Genomic DNA, 25,218 nt, shown 5'->3' on the forward strand with positions numbered 1-25,218 from the left:
GTGAGCGGGGGCCAGCTGCCCATCGGCCTGGGGGAGGAGGAGGCCCGGAGGCTGTTCAGGCAGATCCTGTGGGCGGTACGCTATTGCCATCAAGAAGGCATCGTCCACAGGGACCTGAAGCCAAGCAACATCCTGCTGGACCGGGAGGGGAATGTGAAGCTCATTGATTTCGGGCTGAGCCGCAAAATCAAGTCTGGGCAGCAGCTGACAGCATTTTGTGGCACTCTCGCATTCTGCGCTCCTGAGATGTACGAGCAGCAGCCGTACGGCTCCGAGGTAGACATCTGGGGCCTGGGGATCCTCCTCCACTTTATTTTAACCGAGACTCTCCCCTTCCAAAGTACCAGCTTTAAGGAGATGAGAGAGCGGGTCGTGCGGGGACAATACAAGGAGCCCACTCACCTTTCACCCGAGGCTCGGGATATCATCAGGCAGCTGCTAACAGTAGACCCAGCCCAGAGGCCGACAGCTGCTGAGATTCTAGGGCACCCGTGGCTGGTCCAGGGCGAAGACATACCACCTCCTCCCAAGCCTCTCCCCAAGGAGCCCAATGCCTTGGTTTTAAGGGTGATGCATTGCCTGGGTTATGACCCAAACCTCACCTGGATGTCTGTGTCAGACAGACGATTTGACCATCTCAGTGCCACCTACCTCATTGTACAATGGAGGATGAGCCAGGGTGCAGTCCAGGTGAGGCAGAAACATCACAGCAGGGCGCCGCCTCCAACACCAGCACACCCTTCTACTCTCCCGCCAGTACTGAGAGCTAGCGAGCCAGCCCGTCCCACCAGCCCATTGCTCTCTGGGCATTCCCTGGACCAGGAGGATTCACAGTCAGGGCAGAAGGGGGACAGAGGACACAGCCTGCCACACATTGCCCTGGGCAGCGTGGGAGGGAGTAGTGCCATCCTGATGGACAGTGCCAACAACTTGCCCAGCGAAAGCCAGCTCAGCCCGGAGGGGAGAGAAGAGAGCTTGCCAAGCAAGAGCCAGCTCAGCCCGAAGGGGAGAGGAGAGATTCTGCGCACAGAAAGTCTGCTCAACGTTCACCAGCTGAGCCTGAAGAAAAGTCACAAGCTCTTTAGAATTCAGCACAGGCACCTGAAAGAAGTAAAAGACAGCTGGGCCCCCTCTCTGCAGACCATCGCAGAGAGAGAGGAGGATGTGCCAGTGCCTGAGGTGCGCACACCTGAGCAGAGTGACCAGAGCCTGCAAAGCCCCTCTCTGCCAACCATCGCAGAGAAAGAGGAGGACATGCCAGTGCCTGAGGTGCGCACACCTGAGCAGAGTGACCAGAGCCTGCCAAGCCCCTCTCTGCCAACCATCGCAGAGAGAGTGGAAGATGTGCAAGTGCCTGAGGTGCGCACCCCTGAGCAGAGTGACCAGAGCCTGCAAATCCCCTCTCTGCCAACCATCGCAGAGAGAGAGGAGGACGTGCCAGTGCCTGAGGACTGCATCCCAGAGCAGAGTGACCAGAGCCTGCCCAGTCCCTCTCTGCCGACCATCGCAGAGAGAGAGGACGTGCCAGTGCCTGAGGTCTGCAAAACTGAGCAGAGTGAACAGAGCCTGCAAAGCCCCTCTCTGCCGACCATCGCAGAGGGAGAGGAGAACGTGCCAGTGCCTGAGGTGCGCACCCCTGAGCAGAGTGACCAGAGCCAGTGCAGCTCCAGTGAGAAGACTCCCGCTCCCAGCATGGCAACCCCGCACGACCTTGAGGCTGCAGCCCCTGACGTCACCCGGGGCTGGAGGCAGGCTGGCAAGAGATTTCTGGGCAGCATCATGAGAGCCTGCTGCTGCTGCCTGGTGGCCAAGAAGATTCAGCCTGGATCCAGCCAAGAAGCAAAGAGGTGCCCTAAGAGAATCAGAACTAAGGTGTCTCCATCTAAAGCAAGCCAGTGAGCAACATCTAGGGGTGCAGAAGACACAGCTGGCCAGCCGTTCCCCTGAGTATTACAGCCCACCTGCCACCCCACTGCCCAGCGTGGAGGAGAGTCCAACAGCAGGCCCAGCAACACCAGCCCAGCAACACCATGCCCAGCGAGAGCCTGCCCAGCAAGAGCCTGCCCAGCCAGAGCCTGCCCAGCAAGAGCTGCCCAGCAACACCAGCCCAGCAAGAGCCTGCCCAGCCAGAGCCTGCCCAGTGAGAGCTTGTCCAGCAAAGCCCACCTGCTGCCCACATCAGACATAGGGAGCAAAGACACAGCCTTGTCCCCCTTCTGCCGACCATAGCAGAGAAGAGTGTGAAGAACCTGCTGGTGATTTACCTGCGCACCCCACAGCAGAGTGGACAGAGCCCGGCTGCTCGTCCTCTGTGTGGTGACTTACCTGAGTCCCCCCCGCCCCAGCAGAGTGGACAGAGCCCGGCTGCTGTTCCTCTGTGGAGATTTACCTGCGCACCCCACAGCAGAGTGCACAGAGCCCAGCTGCTGTTCCTCTGTGTGGTTATTTACCTGTGACCCCCCCCCAGCAGAGTGGACAGAGCCCGGCTGCTGTTTCTCTGGTGCTTTACTTACATACCCGCAGGAGAGTGGACAGAGCCCGGCTGCTGTTCCTCTGTGGTGATTTACCTGCGCACCCACAGCAGAGTGCACAGAGCCCAGCTGCTGTTCCTCTGTGGTGATTTACCTACACACCCCACAGCAGAGTAGACAGAGCCTGGCTGCTTTTCCTCTGTGTGGTGACTTACCTGAGCCCCCCCACCCCACCCAGCAGAGTGGACAGAGCCCGGCTGCTGTTCCTCTGTGTGGTGACTTACCTGAGCCCCCCCACCCCACCCAGCAGAGTGGACAGAGCCCGGCTGCTGTTCCTCTGTGCAGTGATTTACCTACTCACCCCACAGCAGAGTGGACAGAGCCCCGCTGCTGTTCCTCTGTGTGGTGATTTACCTGTGTCCCCCCAAGCAGAGTGGACAGAGCCAGGCTGCTCTTCCTCTTTGTGGTGACTTACCTGAACCCCCCAAGCAGAGTGGACAGAGCCGGTCTGCTGTTCCTCTGTGCAGTGATTTACCTGTGCCCCCCCCCAGGCAGAGTGGACAGAGCCCAGCTGCTGTTCCTCTGGTGCTTTACTTGCGTGCCCGCAGCAGAGTGGACAGAGCCCGGCTGCTGTTCCTCTGTGTGGTGATTTACCTGAGGCCCCTGCAGCAGAGTGGACAGAGCCCGGCCACTGTTCTTCTCTGTGGTGATTTACCTGAGTCCCCCACAGCAGAGTGGACAGAGCCTGGCTGCTGTTCCTCTGTGCGGTGATTTACCTGTGCACCCTGCAGCAGAGTGGACAGAGCCCGGCTGCTGTTCCTCTGGTGCTTTACTTGCATACCCACAGCAGAGTGGACAGAGCCCAGCTGCTGTTCCTCTGTGCGGTGATTTACCTGAGCCCCCACCAGCAGAGTGGACAGAGCCCGGCTGCTGTTCCTCTGGTGCTTTACTTGCATACCCACAGCAGAGTAGACAGAGCCCGGCTGCTGTTCCTCTGTGTGTTGATTTACCTGTGCCCCCACCAGCAGAGTGGACAGAGCCTGGCTGCTGTTCCTCTGTGCGGTGTTTACTTGCATACCTGCAGCAGAATGGACAGAGCCCGCCTGCTGTTCCTCTGTGCGGTGATTTACCTGTGCACCCTTCAGCAGAGTGGACAGAGCCCGGCTGCTGTTCCTCTGGTGCTTTACTTGCATACCTACAGCAAAGTAGACAGAGCCCGGCTGCTGTTCCTCTGTGTGTTGATTTACCTGTGCCCCCACCAGCAGAGTGGACAGAGCCCGGCTGCTGTTCCTCTGTGCGGTGTTTACTTGCATACCTGCAGCAGAATGGACAGAGCCCGGCTGCTGTTCCTCTGTGCGTTGATTTACCTGTGCACCCTTCAGCAGAGTGGACAGAGCCCGGCTGCTGTTCCTCTGTGCGGTGATTTACCTGAGCCCCCTGCAGCAGAGTGGACAGAGCCCGGCTGCTGTTCCTCTGTGTGTTGATTAACCTAAGCCCCGTGCAGCAGAGTGGACAGAGTCCAGAAGCTGTTCCTCTGTTCAGACCCAGTGAGAGGACGCCTAATCCCATCATGGCACCCAACACAGACTTGAGCTGCCCCAGCCCAGCTTGTGCTCCCAGGAACTATTGGCAGAGGCTGACTCTGCCCCAACCTGGCAACCCTGTTGAGTCTGCAGCCACCACCTCTCACCACACGTGCGGTGAGTGAGCTGCAGAATTGGGACCAGGATCACGAGAGCCTCTGCAGTTTCCTGATGGCCCAAAGGTCCAGCCTGGATGCACCCAAGGAGCTGAAGAGAAAGGCGAGCAGAAGTGCCCTGGACTGCTTGGTAATAAGGTGTCTCCAGCGAAAGCAGGTGGAAACCACCAAGCATGTAGGGCATGGAGTCAGGGCAGAAGGGGGCAGGGGGCACAGGCTGCTTGCCATTCCCCTGGGCAGCCCGTCTGCCCCTCCCCAGCCAAGCCGGGAGGAGGGGAGGGACTCTGGGAGCAAAGACACAGCCAGGTTCCTGCTGTCCCCACCCCACCCAGAGGAGATGCAGAGAGCAGGCCTGCCATTCTTCCTCACAGCTCAGAGGAGAGGAGACACAGCCTGCCTGCTGTTCCTCTGTGAGGCCCCAGTGAGAGCACCCCACTCCCAGCACCATGGCCTTGAGGTCCACCAAGCCGGCTTGTCCTCTCAGGAGCGACTGACAGAACAAGACATCCACTGCATACAGCAACCCTGTTGGGAACCTGTGGCCACCACCATGGACAACAGTCACAGCTGGAAACAGGTAACCCAGAGAATAGTGACCCAGATCACAAGGACATGTTGCGGTTGCCTGCTGGCCCCAAAGATTTGCCCTGGGTCCACCCAAGTAGATCTAGCCAAAGGGGAGCAGAAGTGCCCTGTAGTATAGACTTACGAGGTGTCTCCAGTGAAAGCAGCTGCTGCGATGGACCCCAACAAGGAGGTGACACACTACAGCGTTTTCTTTTGCTTATGTTTGTATTTTGTCATTTTAATTAGTAAATCACAATTATATGCATTTGTGGGTTTTAGTGTGCTGGGCTGGTAAGACAAGAGTGTTAGTGTTACAGATGACTAACTCATCATGATTAACATAACATACCTCTCAGCTCATGGACCCTGACTTGGACCACAGTGGACCCTGACAGCAGCTACACTGAGATGCTCCAACTCATTGATGTTGGGCTGAGCAGCAAGATCTCTACCGGGCAGCAGCTGCAGTCCTCCTGTGGCGTTCTCCATCTCTGCACCCTGACTTCTCCCAGGACCATGATATGGCTCTGAGACAGACATCGGGACCTGGGCATCATCTTCCACTCTTTGGTCATGAGCTCCCTCTCCTCAAGACACCACCTTGAGGAGCTGAAGGAGCAGGCCCTGCAGGGAGCTATGAGATGCCCCCTCACCTTTCCACAGATGTGCAGAACATCATACACCACATGTTCACTGTAGACTGGGTCACCCGTGGTTGAGCCAGCATGAGTATTCACCAATTTCTCATATGCCACTCCCCAAAACCAAACACCTTGATCATGAGAGTCATGTGTCGCCTAGAGTATGACCCAAACCCCACCTGGCTGTGTCCACCAGAATATCTGACCTCACAATGGCCACCTACCAGAGAGTACAACAGGGTGAGCCAGGGTGCAGTCCAGGTGAGGCAGGAGCATCAAGGCGTCGAGCAACCTCCATGCCCATAGATACCTCTGCCTTCTCTCTCCCCCAAAGTGGAGAGCCAGTGAGCATTCACTTCCTGCCTCCTCTTTGCTCTCTGAGCATTCCCTGGTCAGGGTGGACACAGAATCAGGGCTAAAGGGGAACAGTAGACAGTGCCCATCGGCTACTCTCCTGCCCAGCCTGGAGGAAAGTAGAACCTGTTTACTGTTCCCCAGTGGAGACCTCGGGAACATAGACACAGTCAGGCTCCCTATTTTTCCAGCCTGACCCAGAGGAGACTGCAGAGAGCCTGCCTGTCATTCTCCTGTGCAGCTCCAACGCATCGAGCAAGTAGACAGAGCCTGCCTGCTATCCCTCTGTGAGGCCCCAGTGAGAGCACCCCAATCCTCGCATGGCCCTCCAGCATGACCTTGAGGCCTCTGAGGAGAAATTGCAGAAAAAGACTCACCTTCCACCAGGCAACCATATCGTGCACCTGTGGCCACCACCACGGACAACAATCAGGGCTGCAAGCAGGTAACCTGGAGAATGGTCCTCATGATCTGGTTGCTGTTGCTTTCTGGCCCCAAAGATTTGACCTGGATCCCCCCAAGTAGATCCAGTAAAAAGGAAAAAGAAGTGCCCTATTTTATATACTTACCAGGTATCTTCAGCAAAAGCAGGCCACTGAAATAGACACCAACAGGTAATTCACTCCAGAGTTTTATTTTATGATGCCTGTTTTTTTTTTTTTTTTTGCTTCCAATTGATAAATCACAAACGGATGCATTTATGGGCTATAGTGTGATGATTAGATAACTCTGCACACTAAGATAGCTAACTTCTTCTAATTAACATATTTCTCAGCTCCCTGGACCCTGACTTTGACCACAGAGGACTCTGACAGCAGCAGCTAGAGTGAGATGCTCCAACTCATGACTTTGAGCTGAGCCGCAAGATCACCACTGGGCAGCAGATGCAGTCCTCCTGTGGCACTCTCCACTCTGCACCCTGAACTCTACCAGGACCAAGCATAAGGCTCCGAGATGGACATGGAGGGTCTGGGGTCCTCCCCCACTTTTGCTAAAAAACACTGTCTCCTCAAGATACCAGCTGGGAGGAGCTAAAGGAGCAGGCCCTGCAGGTAGCTGTGAGGTGCCTGCTCGACCTTCTGCAGATGTGCAAGCCATCATCTACATGACACAGAAGTCATCAGACAAACCAGTCCTGAGGCTCCTGAGGGGACGAACCCAGGTGAGCATTCATGAATTCCTCAGAGCCGCTCCCCAAGAACCAAACCCCACGATGATGAGAGTCACACCTTGCTTGGGGTATATCACACATAGAACCTGGCTGTCTGTGTCCACCAGAATATCAGGACACTCAGACTATTAGGCCACGCCTGCCAGATAGTGCAAACTTTGTGAGCCTGGGTGCACTCCAGTTTAGGGGAACCATCAGGCCATCTCCATCCCCAGCAGATCCTTCTGCATTTATTCTTCCCCTATGTGGAGACCATCTAAGGGTTCTCTTTTCTTCTCCCAGTCTTGCTCTCTGAGCATTACCTGGTCAAAAGACCACACAGGGAAAAAGGGGGCAGAAGACACAGCCTGCCTGCCATTCCCCTGTGCAGTCTGCAGGCAGGTAAAGAGAGCCTGCCTGCCACCCCCAGCCCAGCCTGGAGAAGAGTAGAGAGAACCCATCTGCTGTTCTCCAGAGGAGACTTTGGGAGCAAAGCCACAGCCAGGCCCCATCCTTTCTCCAGCCCCACTCAAAGGAGACTACAGAGAGCCTGCCTGTCATTCCCCTGAGTAGACAGAGCCTGTCTGCTGTTCCTCTAGGAGGCCCCAGTGAGAACACCTCCACTCTCAGCATGGCCCACCAACATGGCCTTGAGGTCCCCAGACCAGCTTGTCCTCTGAGGAGACATTGACGGAAAAAGACTCAACCTCCACCACGCAACCATGTCATGCACCTGTGGCTGCCACCATGGACATCAATCAGGGCTGGAAGAAGGTAACCCGGAGAATTGTGACCTAGATCATAAGGGCCGGTTGCTGTTGCCTGCTGGCCCCAAAGATTCGACCTGGATCCATCCAAGTAGATCCGGTAAAAAGAAAACAGAAGTGCCCTGTTTTATATACTTACAAGGTGTCTTCAGCAAAAGCAGGCCACTGAAATAGACACCACCAGGTAACAGACTCCAGAGTTTTCTTTCATGTATGCCTGTCTTGTGTTGCTCTCAATTGATAACTCACGGTGGATGCATCTGTGGGTTGTAGTGTGATGGTTAGATAACTCTCTACAATGTGGAATGACTCACTTCTCCTACTGATATCTCTCAGCTCCCTGGCCCTGACTTTGACCACAGTGGACTCAGACAGCAGCTAGAGTGAGAAGCTGCGACTCATGACTGGGCTGAGCCACAAGATTGTCGCTGGGCAGCAGCTGCCGTCCTCCTGTGGCGCTCTCCACTCTGCTCCCTGAGTTCTACCAGGACCAACCATACGCTCCAAGATGGACATCTGGGGCCTGGGAGTCTTCCCCTACTATTTGTTTACAAACTCCCTCTCCTCAAGACACCATTTTGAGGAGCTGAGGAGCTGGCCCTGCAGGGAGCTACAAGGTGCTCACTCGCCTTTCCTCTGATGCACAAAACATCATTGATCCAAGTTTCCCTGTATACCAGACCTAGAGGCTGTTGGGCAGACCCATCTGTGGCAAGCCTAGCTGAGCCTGGCTGAGTATCCACCGATTCTTCTTGAGCCACTCCCCAAACACCTGAACCTCAGGATGTTGACGGTCATGCATGGTCAGGGCTACAAGCCATACCAGAATGGCTACCTATGTCCAACACCCTGGCAACCTACCAGAGATTGAAAACTGTGTGAGTTGGGGTGCACTCCAGGTTAGGCAGGCGCATCAGAGCATTGGACTTCCTCCAACTCCACAGATACTTCTGCCTTCACTCTCCCCTCAAAGTGGAGAGCCAGTGAGCATTCCCTTCCTGCCTCCCCTTTCTTCTCTGAGCATTCCCTGGCCAGGAGGGCACAGAATCAGGGGAGAAGGGGTCAAGAAACCCAGCCTGCCTGCCACTCCCCTGTGCAGTCTGCAGGAGGGTAGAGACAGCCCACCTGCCACTCCCCTGCCCAGACTGGGATAGAATACAGAGAACCTGCCTGCTGTTCCCAGTGGAGACTTTGGGAGCAAAGACTCTTTCTCCAGCCCCTCCCAGAGGAGACTGCAGAGAGCCTGATTGTCATTCTCCTGCGCAGTTATGAGGAGAGTAGACAGAGCCTGCCTGCAGTTTTTCTGTTAAGCTCCAGTGAGAGACGCCACTCCCAGCACGCCCCTGCAGCATGGTCTCAGGCCTCAAGTTTAGCTTGTCCTCCCAGGAGCTAATGTTAAAAAAAGACTCCCCCTGTACAGGCAACCCTATTGTGCACCTGTGGCCACGACCATGGACAATGATCAGGGCTGGAAGTAGGTAACTCACAGAATTGTGACCCCGATTATAAGAATCTGCCACTGTTGCCTGCTGGCCCTAGGGATTCACCCTGGATCCATCCAAGTAGCTGGAGTGCAAGGGGACCAGAAGTGCCCTGTGTTATATACTTATAAGGTGTCTCCAGCCAAAATAGGCTGCTGAGATACACACAGCAAGCAGGTAACACACTCCAGCATTTTCTTCATATTATGCTGGTATTATGTCATTTTCAAATAATCACAATTGGATGCATCTTGTAGTGTCATGGCTAGATAACTCTATACACTGTGGGATGACTAACTTCTCCAAACCAACATGTCTTTCAGCTCCTTGGACCCTGACTTTGACCACAGTGGACTCTGACAGCAGCTAGAGTGAGCTGCGCCAGCTCATGACTGGGCTGAGCTACACGATCACCGCTGAGCAGCAGCTGCCGTCCTCCTGTGGCGCTCTCCACTCTGCACCCTGAGTTCTACCAGGACCAAGCATAAACCTCCGATGTGGACATCGAGGACCTGAGCATCCTCCTCCACTATTTGCTCCCTCCCTCTCCTCAAGATACCACCTCTGAGGAGCTGAAGGATCAGGCCCTGCAGGGAGCTACAAGGTGTCAGCTCACCTTTCCACTGATGCAGAAAACTTCATTGATCAAATGTTCATTGTAGACTAGATTCAGAGGCCATCGTCCAAACCCACCTGGGGCATCCCTGGCTTAGCCTGAGTGAGTATACTCCAATTCTTCACGAGCCACTCCCTAAACATATGAACCTCAGGATATTGAGGGTCATGCATTGCCTGGGGTACAAGCCACACCACAATGGCTACCTATGTCCAAAAGAATGAGTGACTACCCACTGGCCACCTACCAGAGTGTGAAACCCGGTGAGCCAGGGTGCACTGCAGGTTAGACAGGAGCATCCTGGCATCTGGCCATCTCCATCCCCACAGATACTTCTGCCTTCACTCTCCCTCCAATGTGGAGAGCCAGTGAGCACTCCCTTCTTGAATCCCATTCCTTCTCTCTGACCATTCCCCTACCAAGGAGGTCAAAGAATCAGGGAAGAAGGGGGACAGAGGACACAGCCTGCCTTCCATTCCCTGAACAGTCTGTAGGAGGGTAGAGACAGCCTGCCTGCCACTACCTTACCAACCCTGAAGTAGAGTACAGAGAACCTGCCTGCTGTTCCCCAGGAGAGACTTTGAGAACAAAGATACATCCAGGCCCCCCTTTTCCTCCAGCCCTATCCAGAGGAGACTGTAGAGAGCCTGACTGCCTCTCCTGCAGAGTTCTGAGGAAAGTAGACAGAGCCTGCCTCTGTTCCTCTGTGAGGCCCTAGTGAGAGCACCCCATTATCAGCATGGCCATGAGTCCCAAATCCAGCTTGTCCTTCCAGGTGCTATTTGCACATAAAGATTTCCCCTCCACCAGGCAACCCTGTTGTGCACCTGTGGCCACCACAATGGACAACATTCAGGGTTGGAAGCAGGAAACTCGGAGAATTGTGACCCAGATCATAGGGACCTGATGTTATGTGCTGGCCCTAAAGATTTGCCTTGGATCCATTGAAAAGGAAACAGAAGTGCCCTGTATTTTATACATACAAGTTATCTCCAGCAAAAGCAGGCCACTGAGATGGACACCAACAGGTAATGCACTCCAGCATTTTCTTTCATTCATGTCTGTATTATGTTGTTTCAATTGATAAATCACAATTGGATGCATCTGTGGGTTTGTGATGGATAGATAACTCTGTACACTGTGGGATGACTAACTTCTCCTAATTATCATATCTCTCAGCTCCTTGGGCCCTAACTTAGACTACAGTGGACTTGATAGATACCAGCTAGAGTGAGAAGCTCCAACACATCACTTTGGCCTGAGCTGCAAGATCACGGCTGGGAAGCATCTGCAGTCCTCATGTGGCGCTCTCCACTGTGCTCCCTGAGTTCTACCAGGACCAAGCATAATGCTCCAAGATGGACTTCTGGGTCCTGGGCTTCCTCCTCCAATGTTTGCTCACAAACTCCCTCCCTGCTGAAGGAGCAGGCTCTGCAGGGGGCTATTGGGTGCTCTTTCGCCTCTCCACCAATGCACAAAACATCACTGATCGCATGTTCACTGTAGACCAGACCCAGAAGCCATCAGCCAAACCCATCTGAGGTGAATATTAAGTATTCCATACTTACAAGGTATCTCAGTGAAAGAAGGCCGCTGAGATGGACACCAAGCAGGTACTGCACTCCAACATTAAATTTCTCAGTTCCCTGGACCCTACCTTTGACCACAGTGGACTCCGACAAATAGCAGCTAGAATGAGATTCTCCAGCTCATGGACTTTGGGCTGAGTCACAAGATCACCGCTGGGCAGCAGCTGCAGTCCTCCTGTGGTGCTCTCCACTTTGTAACCTGAGTTCTACCAAGACCAACAAAGGCTCTGGGATGGACATCTGGATTCTGGGACTCTCCACTGTTTGCTCACAAATTCCAAGGCGCTGAAGGAACAGGCCCTGCAGGGAGATACAAGGTGCCCACTCGCATTTCCCTTTGCACTAAACATCATCTACAGATGTTCACTGTACACTCAAACCAGAGGCCATCAGCTAAACCCATCCTGCTCACCTGTGGCTGAGCCAGGGTGAGTATTCATTAAGTTCTCATGAGCTGCTTTGATACACCTGAACCCCAGGATCTTGAGGGTCATACATAACCCACGTTGGACCTGGCTCTATGTCCAATGAATATTTGACCTCACAATGGCTACTTACCAGATGTTGCCAATGGGGTGACCGAGATGCACTCCAGGTTGGGTGGGAGCATCAGGGGTTGGGCCACCTCCAAACCCACAGATACTTCTGCCTTCACTGTCTCCAAATTGGAGAGCCAGTGAAAATTCCCTTGCTGCCTCCCTGTTCCTGCTCTCTGACATTCCCTGGCCATGGAGGGCACAGAGTCAGGGCAGAATGGGGCAGGAGACACAGCCTGCCTACTATCCCCCTGTGCAGTCTACAGGAGGGTAGAGACAGCCCACCTTCCACTCCCCTGCCCAGCCTGGAGAACAGTAGAGAGAACCTGACTACTATTCCAGATGGGAGACTTTGGGAGCAAAGACACAGCCAGGCCCCTCCTCTCTCCAGCCCCACCCAGAGGAGACTGCAGAAAGTCTGTCATTCTCCTGGGCAGCTCCAAATAGAGTAGACAGAGCCTGCCTGCTGTTCCTTTGTGAGGCCCCAGTATGGCCTTGAGGCCTGAAAGCCAGTTGTCTTCCAAAGAGCTAGTGGCACAAAAGGCTCTCTCTCCACCAGGAAACCCTGTTGTGAACCTGTGGCCACCACCACCACCAACAATCAGGGCTGGAAGCAGGTCACCTGGAGAAATCCACCCAGATCATAAGGACCTCTTGCTGATCCTGCTGGCCCCAAAGATTCAACTTGGATCTACCCACGTAGCTCCAGTGAAAGGGGAGCAGAAGTTTTTTTTACTATTTGCTTAGAAGGTGTCTCCTGTGAACACAGGCTGCTGAGTGTGAAAACACCAACAGGTAACACACTGCAGTGTTTTCTTATATATATGGTTGACTTTATCATTTTCAGTTGATAAATCACAATTATGGCTGTTTTGAGGTTTAGTGTGATGGTTAGCTAAGTCTCTAGACTGTGAGATTATTAACTCTTCCTAACTAACATGTCTCTCAGTTCCCTGGACCCTGGCTTTGACCACAGTGGACTCCAACAGATATTGGAGAGACACACAAGGCCATCTGAAGCCTCCTGGACACCAGGACCCCTCTGCTGGATATTGATCGTGATCTGGGTCTGCCTGATCTTGAGTAACCACTCTGGGCTTTGCTTTACTCCATTAGGGTGATAATAATGCTGTACTTTATTTCATCAATGTAAATTAGAAATGGAACCAGACATTGGATGTCCCCACCCAGATCTGGTCAGTGTTGACTCCCTTTTCTGTGCTCACCCAGCCTTTCCTCAGGAGAAGCCTCTAGTATACAGTGCATCTGGCTCTGGCATCTGTTTCTCTGGAGGGCTGAGTGCGGGGATCAGGCCCTGACTCTGGGTGCTGCTGACCAAAGGTAAAAACATCAGCCTTTAGGGAAAACCTCCCTTGCCTTCCAACATTGCACAGGTTGGAAATGCCCCAGGTCCTGGGGAGATGTTGTAGTGTCTCCCACTGCCATGGGCCTTCCTCCTCCTGGCCAAGAGTCCTAGAGGGGTCTAAGCCCAGGGGCATTCTCAGGAGGCTGGGTGACAGCCTCTCAGGGGCAGGTGGCCAGGGCCTTTCCCACAGGACATCTTCTGCTCCTGGAAGACCATTTACTGCTTCAGCTGTGTGGACTGAAGGTCCACTCTGTATGGCCCACTCTGTATGTGGTGAGTATCATTTCTTCCAAAGTACTGAGGCTGTGCTGAGCCTTAGGGCAGGGCAGTTTCTCCTACTGAAACCCTCCTGCCTCTTCTCTCCTGAGTTTCTGCACTGACCTAAGCAGCTGGATGCTTCACAATGATGAAGTGTGAAGGGTGGATGCGGTGGCCTCCGGCAGTTACAGGTAGGTTAGGGCGACAGGGATGCGTCTGCTCAGTCAGGTTATGAGACTGAATCCTGCAGCATCTACAAGGTCTCCAGCAGGGAGGCACAGGCGCCATCGTGAGGATTGTCCTATGAGGCGCTGGCTCTACAATCACCTGGCACCAAAAGGAAACTCAACACAGGCTGTTTTCTTAGCAGCAGGATTCTGCTCACTTAGTCAAAACTGTTGCACACTTGTTGGTTCACAGCCCAATAGAGTGATGGTCACTTGAGCCTAAGATGTCACTCTAGAGACTGCTAGAGTCAGCAGACACTCAGTTTATCAATTAAAAACTTTTTTGTACTGTGGACTGAACCCAGGGCCATTATTCCTCAAGCTACACCCCAAGCCTCCCCCCCTTCTTTTGCGGTACTTGGGATTAAACTCAGGGACATTCTACCTCTGAGCTATATACCCCCAGCCCTATTTTTTATTCTTTATTTTGAAATAGGGTCTCATTAAGTTGTGGAGAGCCTCACTCTGTAGCTGAGGCTGGCTGCAAACCCATGATCCTCCTTTCTCAGCCTCCAAGGTACTGGGATTACTGTCAAAACCCACTTCCAATGCCTATGATGATAACTGACAAGATTTTGGGTACAAATTGGTCATAAATATGGTAGAAGAGCTTGAAGTAGCTGCCACTGGAGTGAAGTCTTCTTCATGCTTAGAAATTTTCAAACACTATATATTCCAGCTGGGCACAGTGGTGCTCATAACCCCAAGTACATGGGAGGCAGACACAAGAGGATCACAGGTTCAGAAACATTCTCAGTAACTTAGCAGGGTCCTTTAAAACTTAATGTGACTGTTTCAAAATAAAAAATGAAATAGGACTTGAGGTCTAGCTCAGAGGTAGAATGCCCCTGGATTCAATTCCAAGACAATCAATCAATCAATAAATCAATCAATAAATATTTTTACATCTAGCTGTGCATAGTGGTACACATCTGAAATCCTAGTACTTGGGAGGCTGAGACAGAGGATCATAGGTTTGAAGCCAGTCTTCAGCAACTTTCAAAATAAGTAGAGCTGGGGTTGCAGCTCAGAGGGAGAATTCCCCTTTGGTCGATCTCTAGTACTACAAACAAACAAACAAACAAACAAACAAACAACTTCTGTGTACATTAATTGAACTGCTGAAACTACCATCTTTGTTGATTTACATTGTGTCCCTGAGATGCTAATTGGTACCACCACTGTCAGCACTTTCTCCTCCCAGCTCTCAAGAAGAACTTCTGCAGACTGAGTTATGATCTTCACATGGCAGCAGTGTTTCCTTGGACAACTGTTTGCTCAGGACTGTTGGCAGACTTCCTTGGGCAGCACTGGAAGAGGGAGATGCAGTGAGAAGTGGGGAAAGGGCTTGGGCTCTGGGAATCTGTGGGCCCTGGCTGGGAGCCTGACCTGGACCCCACGAAGCCCAGAAATTGCATGCATCATGGAGTTAGGCCATGAAGCCTAATCCTGTAAAAGGATTTCTCATACTTGGGAGGCTGAGACAAGAGGATCCCAGGTTTGTGGCCAGCCTTAGCTACTTGGTGAGGCCCTCCAAATCTTAGTGATACCCTGTTTTAAAATAAAAATAAATAAATAAAACCAGAGCTGGTGGTGTATCTTGCAGATAAAATGCCCCTAGGTTTAATCTCTGGTACCACAAAAAGAAAAAAAAAAGGGGGATTTCTCAAGTCCCAGGTGAAGCTGAATGCATAAGAGCTTGCCCTGCAGCTGTTGAAGGTGTTGGTAGTGAGCTGCCAACACTCCTCTGTATTTCATTTTTAAAATGCCAGGTCAGCAGCTCAGTGTGTTGATGCATGCCTGAAATCTCAGTACATCCAAGGCTGAGACAGAAGGATCGCAGGTCAAGGACAGCTTCAGCAAGTAATGGGACTCTCAGCAACCTAGTAAGACTCTGTTTCAAAATAAAAATTTAAAAATAGGGTTAGGGGTGTAACTAGGAGTTAGAATGCCCCTGGATTCAGTCTCTAGTACCACAAAAATAAAAACAAATAGAAAGTAAATGAGGGTAGAAACAGAAGATTGTGAATTAGTGAAGTTTTCTACACTGGAATTAAGAGGAATTCAGCCGAGGGCTTTAGATACCAGTGTAGAGTGTCAGGCTTGGAGTGAAGGACCATGTGTGATGTGAATGGCATTTATTTTATTTTTGTGGTTCCAAGGTGGCTTACAATATATATTAGTGTACCACATGGAGAAGAATGCCAATGGCCACTTCTATCCAGCTGGGCCAAGGAATGCTGCCTGTGTACCAGGTGCTTGAGCCTGATCTGGATCCAGATCCAGAGGTAAGTCCATGGGGGAGGACTTGCCAGGCTCTGTGGGAACTGGACTGTTTCCCCATGTTCTGAGGACTAGGATGACAGGCCTGTGCCACCACACCGGGTTTAGAAAACCTCTCTTCCATTCCCTTGCCCATCTTCCTGTTCCAGGGTTGGTACTGCCAATTGGAGACATTAACTGGAACAGCCCGTGCCTTGGCGATGGCCAGCAGCCCCTGTGGGGAACAATTCAAGTCGGCCTTTTCCTGCTTCCACTATAGCGCAGAGGAAATCAAGGGCTCAGACTGTGTCGACCAGTTCTGGGCCATGCAGGAATGCATGCAGAAATACCTGGACCTCTATCCCCAAGACGACGAGCAGGACGAGGAGAAGAAGCCAGCAGAACATGCAGAGGAAGCCGTGCCCACGGAGGGCACCATCACCAAAGAGGAGGAGAGGCCAAGCTGATGAGGGCCTGTGCCCTGGGCTGCAGTCCTTCCACAAAGAGCGATGTGGACCTTTGGTAGAGAGCCTTTAAATCACCTTCGAGAAAGTGTCTATCCTTCTATCATTCTGTGCACTGTAATGTACCAAATAACTTATTCTGATGATCGGGGTCTTGGCCCTTTCCATATACACTGAAAAAATGGGGGTTGGTAGGAATCATGTCCTACATGAACCTACCAGTGAACGCAGCTGCCACCTGTGAATTTTCTTTTATTAGATTGTCTGAAACTTTGCCACTTTGACACACTGTGCTGGATATTCTCAGCAACCAGAAATCATCCAGAAATGTTTCTTGTGAGTGAGATGATTTATTCTGATATATTGTGTCCCTTTTAGCAGACTCGATTCCTCTTTGGTAAACAGAAGCAAAGCCTCTTCCTTCTGAAGCGCTGGTGTGGGGCCATTCCTAACAGAGGAGGCCAGTGGTCAGATCTGGGTTTGCCGAGGCCATCTTGCCCTGCGCAGAAGAGGGGCACCGTAGCCCATTCTGATGCATCTTGTTCCCAGGTTCTAACTGGGCTCCAGGTTGTCTACACTGAGAAGGTGGAGACTGGACTGTCCAGTTCCTGGAAGGTGTAGGAATTCTGAAAGCCCGGGTTTGGGGCCGCATTCACTCTGGCTCTCATGTCTGGTCCAATGTCATGTTCTCCAGAGGTTGCAACCTGCATTGCCAGAGCTGCAGCCAAGAGAGGAAACAGTGTGAATGAAGTTCTCAATAAAAATGTGTGATTTCTACCTGATTTGAATGTGTCTTTTGTTTTTACAAGTTTGAAATGCACTCGATATAAGGAAAATTTAAAGTTATGAGAAATTTCATGGAAATTCCTCTTTCAAGATCTTGGTACATCAGTTTGCATCTGTTAATATTTTCTGGGTTGAGTTCAAAGCAAGGTCATTTTTCTTTGTGAACAGATACCTGCTTAGAGACATTGCAGATTCACTGCGAGGTGGGGAAGGTTCTTCCCATTTGAAGAAAAGAACTGATGAAGCCCTTTGTTCAGGTAACAGCTGTTTTCAGGCTGTGGTAGATATAATACTACATATGACACAAGTTTATTTGTGTTACTGTGTAAAAAAATTACCTTAAAATTTAGCAGCTTGAAGCCAGGCATGGTGGTGCATGCCTATAATCCCAATACTTGGGAAGTGGAGAAAGGAGGACCATAGGTTTGAGGACAGGTTTAACAAGTAGTGAGTCTCTCAACAACCTATTGAGACTGTTTCAAAACAAAAAATATATATAATAGGGCTGGGGATGTAGCTCAGAGGTAGAATGCCCCTGGTCAACCCCCAGTACCACAAATAAACAAACACAAACTTAGCAGTTTGAAACAGCAAATATTATCCATTAAAAAATATTATCCATTATAAAATATTAGTGTCTGTGGTCAGGACCTACGCCTGGCTTCTCTGAGTGCACTGGTTCAGTCTCTCACAGGGCTGTGTCCCTGTCATGTCGTGGCTTGGTGGGCTTCTCAGAGTCCCTCAGGTGTTTTTTTTTCCATCCCAAATGTTCAAGGCCAGCATGAGCAACTTGGCAAGGCCTTCAGCAGTTTAGAAGCAACACATAGAAAGGCTCTCAGAAACCTAGTGAGACCCTGTTTCCAAATAAAGAAATAATGTCAGGCCTGGGCCTAGCTTGGAAATAGAAGACCTCTGGGTTCAATCCCCAGTACCAAAAACAAATACAAATTTTTTTTTTCAAAAATGGGCTGAAGGGTTTGACTCAGACCCCAATACTAAAAAATGAAACAAAAAATAAACTGAAAACAAAAACCCACCCTGAAATCACAGGTGTTACCCAGCGCTACCTTGCGGCCGTTGCTGATTCTGCACCTGTTTTTCTTTTGGGTGCAGAAGCAACAGGGACCTTGGGATGCAGAGATTCTGAAGCAGGTAAAGTTACCCCACGTTATAAGAGTCAAATTACACAGAGAGGGAAAAGGACCATGGTGCATATTTGATGATGCCTAACGCGTGCCGTGTTATGCGGCCATGAACAGTGGCTCTCGTGAGATTTGATTATCCTGGGAGTTGGGCCATGATGCACACTTTCGTATGTCAGCAGTTTTGTGCATGTGCTGGGAGGCGTCTTGGCAAATGTGTGGTAAGTGGAGGTTGGGCCTGGTGAAGCTGACCTCTGGAGCTGCCCTCATCCTAGTGTACAGCTGCCTCCTGTACAGGGTGCTGAGCCTGGTGTTTTAGAGACCAGACTCCAACTCCTGACTTCTGGGCTCAATGTCATCCTTGGGAAATGTGTGCTGACCTCTGACTAGACACAGACCCGCTCTGGATGCGGAGCCGACTTCAACCAAGTGTGTCTATGGCCGTGTTCTTTCTGATCCCTTAGGAAGCCAAGTACCAGCCGTTTCCCTCAAATTTGGCCAACACGTCTTAGCACAGTGGTCTCGACCTCATCTCTAAGTGGCCATCACTACTGTGGGCAGAAGCCGAAGTGGCCTTGGTCACCATAGAATTTATAGCCTGGTTGAAGGGGGAGAGACACTGGTGAAATCATCACAATTGACTGCGAAATCCCTGCAGTGGTCAGTAGGAATGGAAAGAGATGTGGTGTGCAGGGGCGGCCAGTTCCGGAGGTCAGAGAGCAACCCCCTCAAGAGTGATGCTCAGCCCAACAGGGTAAGAAGGAGAGGAGCTGGCAAAGGGGGAAGGAAATAACCCTGGGCAGAGGGGCCCAACCCCAAAGCCCGAGGCACTTGTATATTATCCTAAAATCAAAGTCTTATTTTCTGCTTGACATTAGAACATAGCGGTCCAGTTGGCCTTCACTATGTGTGGACTCTCCACTCACAAATCCAACCAATGCCAGACTGAAAAGAACTTTTTGTGTGGTACTAGGGATTGAACCCAAGGGCATTTTACCTCTGAGGTAAGACCCCATCCTTACTAATTAATTAATTAATTAATTAACTTATTATGATACTAGGGATTGAACCCAGGGATGTTCTACTTCTGAGCTATACGCCAGTCCTATTTTTTTAAATTTGGAAACAGGGCCTTGCTAAGGTGCTGTGGCTGGCCTTGTACTTGTGAGCCTCCTGTCTAAGCCTCCCAAGAACTAGGATTATAGGCATGAGTCACCATGCCCAGTGACAAAAAGTAATTTGAAAAGTTATTTTCAGCTGGGCATGGTGGCACACGCTTGTGATCCTAGTAGTGGGTAGGCTGAGATAGGAGGATCGCAGGTTCACAGGCAGCCTCAGTAACTTAGGCCCTCTGCAACTTAGTGAGACCCTGCTTCAAACTAAAAAATAATAATAAAAAAATAGGGCTGGGAGTGTAGCTCAGAGGTAGAGTGCTCCTAGGTTCAATCACCAGTACTACAAAAAAAATATTTTGAAATAACTGTAAGCCAGGCATGTTGGTGCACACTGTAATATCAGCTTTTGGGAGGCTGAGACAGGAGGATCTGGGTTTGTAGACAGCCTCTGCTTAGTGAGGCCCTTTGCAACTCAGTGAGACCCCATTTTAAAGTGTACACTTGTAATCCCAGCATTTGGGAGGCTGAGACAGGAAGATTGTGGTTCGAGGACAGCGTCAGCTACTTAGTGAGGCCCTTTGTAACTCAGTGAGACCCCGTTTCAACATAAAGAATAAAAATAGGGCTGGAGTTGTAGCTTAGAGGTAGAATGCCCCTGGGTTCAAGCCCCAGCAACACACACACACACACACACACACACACACACACACACACACACACAAATAAGCACACATGCTGGCAAGGATGTAGGGTAGTGAGAACTCTTACATGCTATTTGTGGGACTGTAATTAATAAAATCATTATGGAGACTGGTATGGAGCTTCCCTCAAAAGACTAGGAATGGAACCACCATATGATCCAGCTATACCAGTCAGTCCTCGGTATCTTTCCAAAGAATTCAAGTTAGAATACTATAGTAATATGTGCATAGCCACACGTATGACAGCACAGGAGGGAAATGACTTAAGTGAGGCCTGTTTCAAAATAAAAAAATAGAATAGGGCTGGGTGTAGCTCAGAGGTGGAGTGCTCCGGGTTCAATTCCAGTTATGACCAAAAAAACATTTCCTAGGAGCTTTCACATTCTGTAAATTAGTCATTCCCCACCTGCCCACAGAAAAGGGTTTTAAACAGGATTGACCTTTACAATACAAAATAAATCAAGATACCTAGGTACAGTCAGCTGATCACTTGCTGTTCAGCCTCATGTCAGGTTATTTTCTCTCATTTTATTTTGAAATGAAGGGTTTGAACAGTGCCATTCCCAGCATTGACTAAAACCAATCTGCTCGGTCAGAGGAGAAAAAAAGAATGGCTTGTGATCTACCCAATTCTTTCCATGACAACTCAGGCCCTCAAGTTTTCCATCATGGATGAGATGTGTTTCTGAAGCACTCTTCCTGATCTGAGAACGTGTTATTTCTCCTTTACTTAAGAATAATAATTCTTATTATTCTATGTCTTATTATTATTCTATGGCAAACCAGACATAGAATTCTAGGTTGGTGAGGTTGGGGGTGCTTCTTTCTTTTAATAATAAATATTGGAAAATACTTAATTCCACACTTGCTTGCATGGCTTGTAAAAAGTAGTCAACTGTAATTCTTACCATTGTTTATAGGTGCAATATTTTCCCCCTTCTGGCTTCAAGATTTTGTCTTTGGTTTCTATTTTCCATGACATCCAGACGTGTAGATTTTTGGCATTTGTCCTGCTTGGTATTCTCTGAGGTTTGATGTCTATCGCTAATTTTGGAAAGTACTTGGCCACTTCAAATATCTCTTCTTCAAGCTGGGCATAGTGGCACACTCGTGGAAATGCCAACTCCTTGGGAGACTGAGGTATGAGGATCCAGAGTTCATGACCAGCCTTGGCAAGTTACTGAGACTCTGTCTCAACAAATAAAAGATTGAGGATGTGGGTTATTTAGTAGAGCGTTTAAGCACCTGGCATGTACAAGGTGCTTAGGCTCAATTCCCACCACCACAAAGACATAAAGTCCACACGAGGCTTTTTACAATGGATTAAACACTTGATCTCACATGAAGAGACCTGAGTGTGGCTGTATGAAGCAGGCACAGGCAGCTTGGGCTTTGGAGTTAGACTGGGCTGGAATCCCAGTGGTGTAACCCTGGGCAGGTTTAACCTCAGCATTCACTTATTCCTCTGCTAATTGGGGTGGTCAGGAAGATGGAGTGAGGAGGTCCAGGTGTGACGCTCAGGGTTCATGTGGCCCATCAGTCCCTGAAGGTTTCGGCTTCAAGGCCCAGCCAAGCCAAGCCACCATCAGGAACCTGCTCAGCTATACCCAACCTCTCTCCACACTACCCATTTCTGTTTTGAGCTGGACACAGTATCTGAGCATTCCCCCACCAACCCTATCTGAGCCAGCTCAATCCCTTCTTGACTGAGGGCAGAGTGAGCCAGGGAGCTCTGAGTTTCAACTTTATTCCCACCATGAGCTGGCTGTGACTGAGTCAGGTAACCACTCGTAATGGGTTCCTTTGGCATATCAACACCACAGGCCTCTGGCAGGGCCAACCGAGGAAGGGTGAGGTGTAGCACAGTGCCTAGCACAAACGGCAGCCATAGGCTGAACCTGTCTCTCCCCGCGTGGTGCAGGGATGACTGTGGAGGGTTTCCGTTTTTGTGCACAATGGCCCCAACATTGCAGGGATAATGGGGTAAGGTCGAACCAGCGCTGTATTTACCCACTGTGTAGGACCCAGTGACCTTGACTTTGGAGACCTTCTTAACATCGGGGCCGCTGGCACCAGGACTATCTTGTGAAGATCAGATGGTCACTGTCAAGAAAGAGAGAGGGATGTTCTGTTCTGATTCTCACTTGGGGTCCCCATGCACATACATATTCACACCAATGGATAACATCATTTTATTTAAAAAAAATTTTTTTTTCTGATACAAGACCCAGAGTAGCGCATGCACATCAATGACCCTCGAATTGGAAGTCGTCATATGACAAAGCACAACTTGCTACTCGTCTGTGACCTGGTAAAGCGACCAGCCTCTCACTTGGAGTCTCAGCACACAACTGCCAATGTCCAGCCTACTCCACGGCTTGTGGTGACTCAGAAATATGTGTTAGTGTCTGAACAGCAAAGACACATTGAGAGGAAAGTATGAGAGTGTCCTTAGTGTGTTAGACAGGGAAACATACAGGCATGGGGGAAGCCAGCTCCCTTTGATGCACCAGTCTCCAGCATCTCCTACACATACAACCATGACCTGCGATGGGAGATCCGCCAGTGCCACATCAAGAGCTTGCTGGTTCATGGGTGAGCCGGAGTTTTGCCCTCAAGGACTGTGGGAAAGGCATACTCACGTGAGGTAAGAACTTGAGTGGTGGTTATAATTCATGGTCCAACTTTTCTCTGCCGTCAACCTGTCTCTGAAATCCAACCTTAGGTCCTGGAAGATGGCCAAGCTGAGAGGGTGGAGTTCTATCTCCTGTCATCTCTCTTTTACAGAAGATGACCGTGGGAGAAGTGAATGGAAGAATACAGCCAATGGGAGAATCCAGTGCAACCTGAAGGATCTGACTTGAGTTTGGTGTAGTATATTTAGTAGGGTTTTAAAAGTCTTTAAGAACATTTCTCATGTGTTTCTTGATGCTCTTATAACTTTCAGACTGCTCCGTGGGTTGATTTCTGGGAAGGAGTACACTGAGCGAATCAGTTTTACCTGAAATCATCAGCTAATTAAGAGAATGTTCGCATAAGGAAAACAGAGAAATGACAGATGAAGCAGGGGAGTGGCTGGCCATCTCTGAAGTCCCACGGTAACAGCATCAAGGTCTAGGCCTGGGGAAGAAAAGAGGTCTGCAGCAGACAGCATCTTCCATGCCAGCAGCCCACCTCCCACACAGCCGTGATGTGCAGGGCAGGTGACTGGCTGACACTGAGTGCAGTCCAGATGCGCAGAGCGGTCCTCTTGCTCGCGTCCCACTCCCGCTCCATCTACAGGACATTGCGTTCAGCAGGTACTAAGGAAATGTGAGTAGGTTCAGTATGTAGATCTTCACACTTCTCAAAAGCTCAGCCACTCCCACTAAGGAGAGGGGTCTTTTCCAGAATATAAGGAGGGGTTTCGGTCTATTTCAGTAAGCAATGGGAGTGTGGTAATGAAAGCGTTAGTGAAGGATATAAAGTGACTAGTGGTCAGTTAATGTTCATCAGTTAGCGAGCAAAATGGCAGAAACTCTACATAGAGCTGAGTACACTTAGATAGCATGATGTTGATGTTGTTCAAGGATAATGTCCCTGTAACCAAGCACCAGAGCGAAATGAAATTCCCTTTCTGCCCTCAATGAAATACCATGGTGATACTGGAATGATCCTAGGCTGTGCCTCTTTAAACATTTCAAGTGTGTGTGTGTGTGTGTGTGTGTGTGTGTGTGTGTGTGTGTGTGTTATGCTGGGGATTGAAACTAGGGACACTGGTTTCAAAACCTCCGAGCTATACCCCAGCCCTCTTTTATTTTTATTTGGAAACAGGGTCTTGCTAAGTTAATGTAAGCCTCACTCAGCTGCTGAGGCTAGCATCAAACTTGCAATTCTCTTGTCTCAGCCTCTCAAGTACTGGGATTACAGGTGTGTGCACCACACCCGGTTCATTTCAATGTCTTAATACTAAAATTGGTAAGAAATTATCTCACCAGAGCCCCCAGGGAAAGATGAACCAAAAGGGAGTAGGCTGATCAAACATCCTTGGAAGTTACTTTAACTTCTCCTCTTAGAAAACCTTCCCTTCTTCTGACGATGTTCCACAGAAGGTTCCAGACTAATTCCTGAATTATACACTGAGCCCACATCAGAGTAACTCCCCAAGGTTCCAGAAGGAGGTCTCCCTAGGGACCATCCTCATCAATGCATCTCAGCATTGGGAGCTTTACTTCCTTAACCCAATATGTCCCATTGTCCTAATATAGGACACCTATAAAAACGTAAAGAGCAATTTATAGGTGTTCTACACCCCGGCCCTTTTTATTTTTTATGCTGAAACAGGGTCTCACTAAGTTGCTGAAGCTGGCCTGGAACCTGCAACCCTCCTGTCTCAACCACCCAAGTACTGTGATTAGGAATGCACCTCCGTGTCCAGCCCTCTTCTATAAAATGGAATAGGTTCTTATAGGAATTCTGTATATGACATAAAATGGGACTAAATGGGTTAAACTGTGCAGGAAGAAGATACAGGCAAAACATCCCCTGCCACCTCCCCATCATAGGTGGTGCTGGGCTCCCCTCCAGCGCAGGGGCAGGAGGCTCTGGGCAGGGCACAGGAAGCTGCAGGTGAAGGGGGAACCACAGCCTAATGGGGACAGCTTTCTGTGAGGGCAGAGGACAGCCCAGCGGAATCCGTCCTGTGTTGGCTGAAGGGAGGGCCCTGCACAAGGCTGCTCTACAGCCTGCGTCATGACCGAGAGAGGACAGGAGCTCGGGGACCAAGGTGGTCATGGCAGCCACTTCCGCTCTGGCCAACAGAGCTGCACTGAGTTATACCTCAGTAGTAAAAATATAAAGACCTTCTGAGAGGGGAAAGCTCCCAACTTAAAAAGGCAAGAAACCAACAGGTGGACGTTGGCTCTTCCTATTCTGGTTCCCACTGTGTATCCAACTGGAGTGGACAGACCTCAAAGTGCACGACATGGATGAGCAGGCCCGCCCCTCGCCCGTGCCCACACCCCCAGCCCTCCTCCTGGCCCCTGCC

At 50.5% G+C, this 25,218-nt stretch overlaps 1 pseudogene across 1 annotated transcript in view; it reads left to right on the forward strand.

Moving 5' to 3' along the window:
* LOC308278474 (mitochondrial intermembrane space import and assembly protein 40-like) overlaps positions 1 to 16,451 on the forward strand; it is a 207,554-nt pseudogene extending 191,103 nt beyond the window's left edge. Inside the window, exon 6 of the transcript in view lies at positions 16,155 to 16,451. The product of the transcript in view is annotated as a mitochondrial intermembrane space import and assembly protein 40-like (transcript). The remainder of the gene's footprint in view (positions 1 to 16,154) is intronic.
* The last annotated feature ends 8,767 nt before the right edge of the window (positions 16,452 to 25,218 follow it).

This window comes from Muscardinus avellanarius (assembly GCF_963383645.1).
Source record: "Muscardinus avellanarius genome assembly, chromosome: 22".
In the NCBI taxonomy this organism is placed as follows: domain Eukaryota; kingdom Metazoa; phylum Chordata; class Mammalia; order Rodentia; family Gliridae; genus Muscardinus; species Muscardinus avellanarius.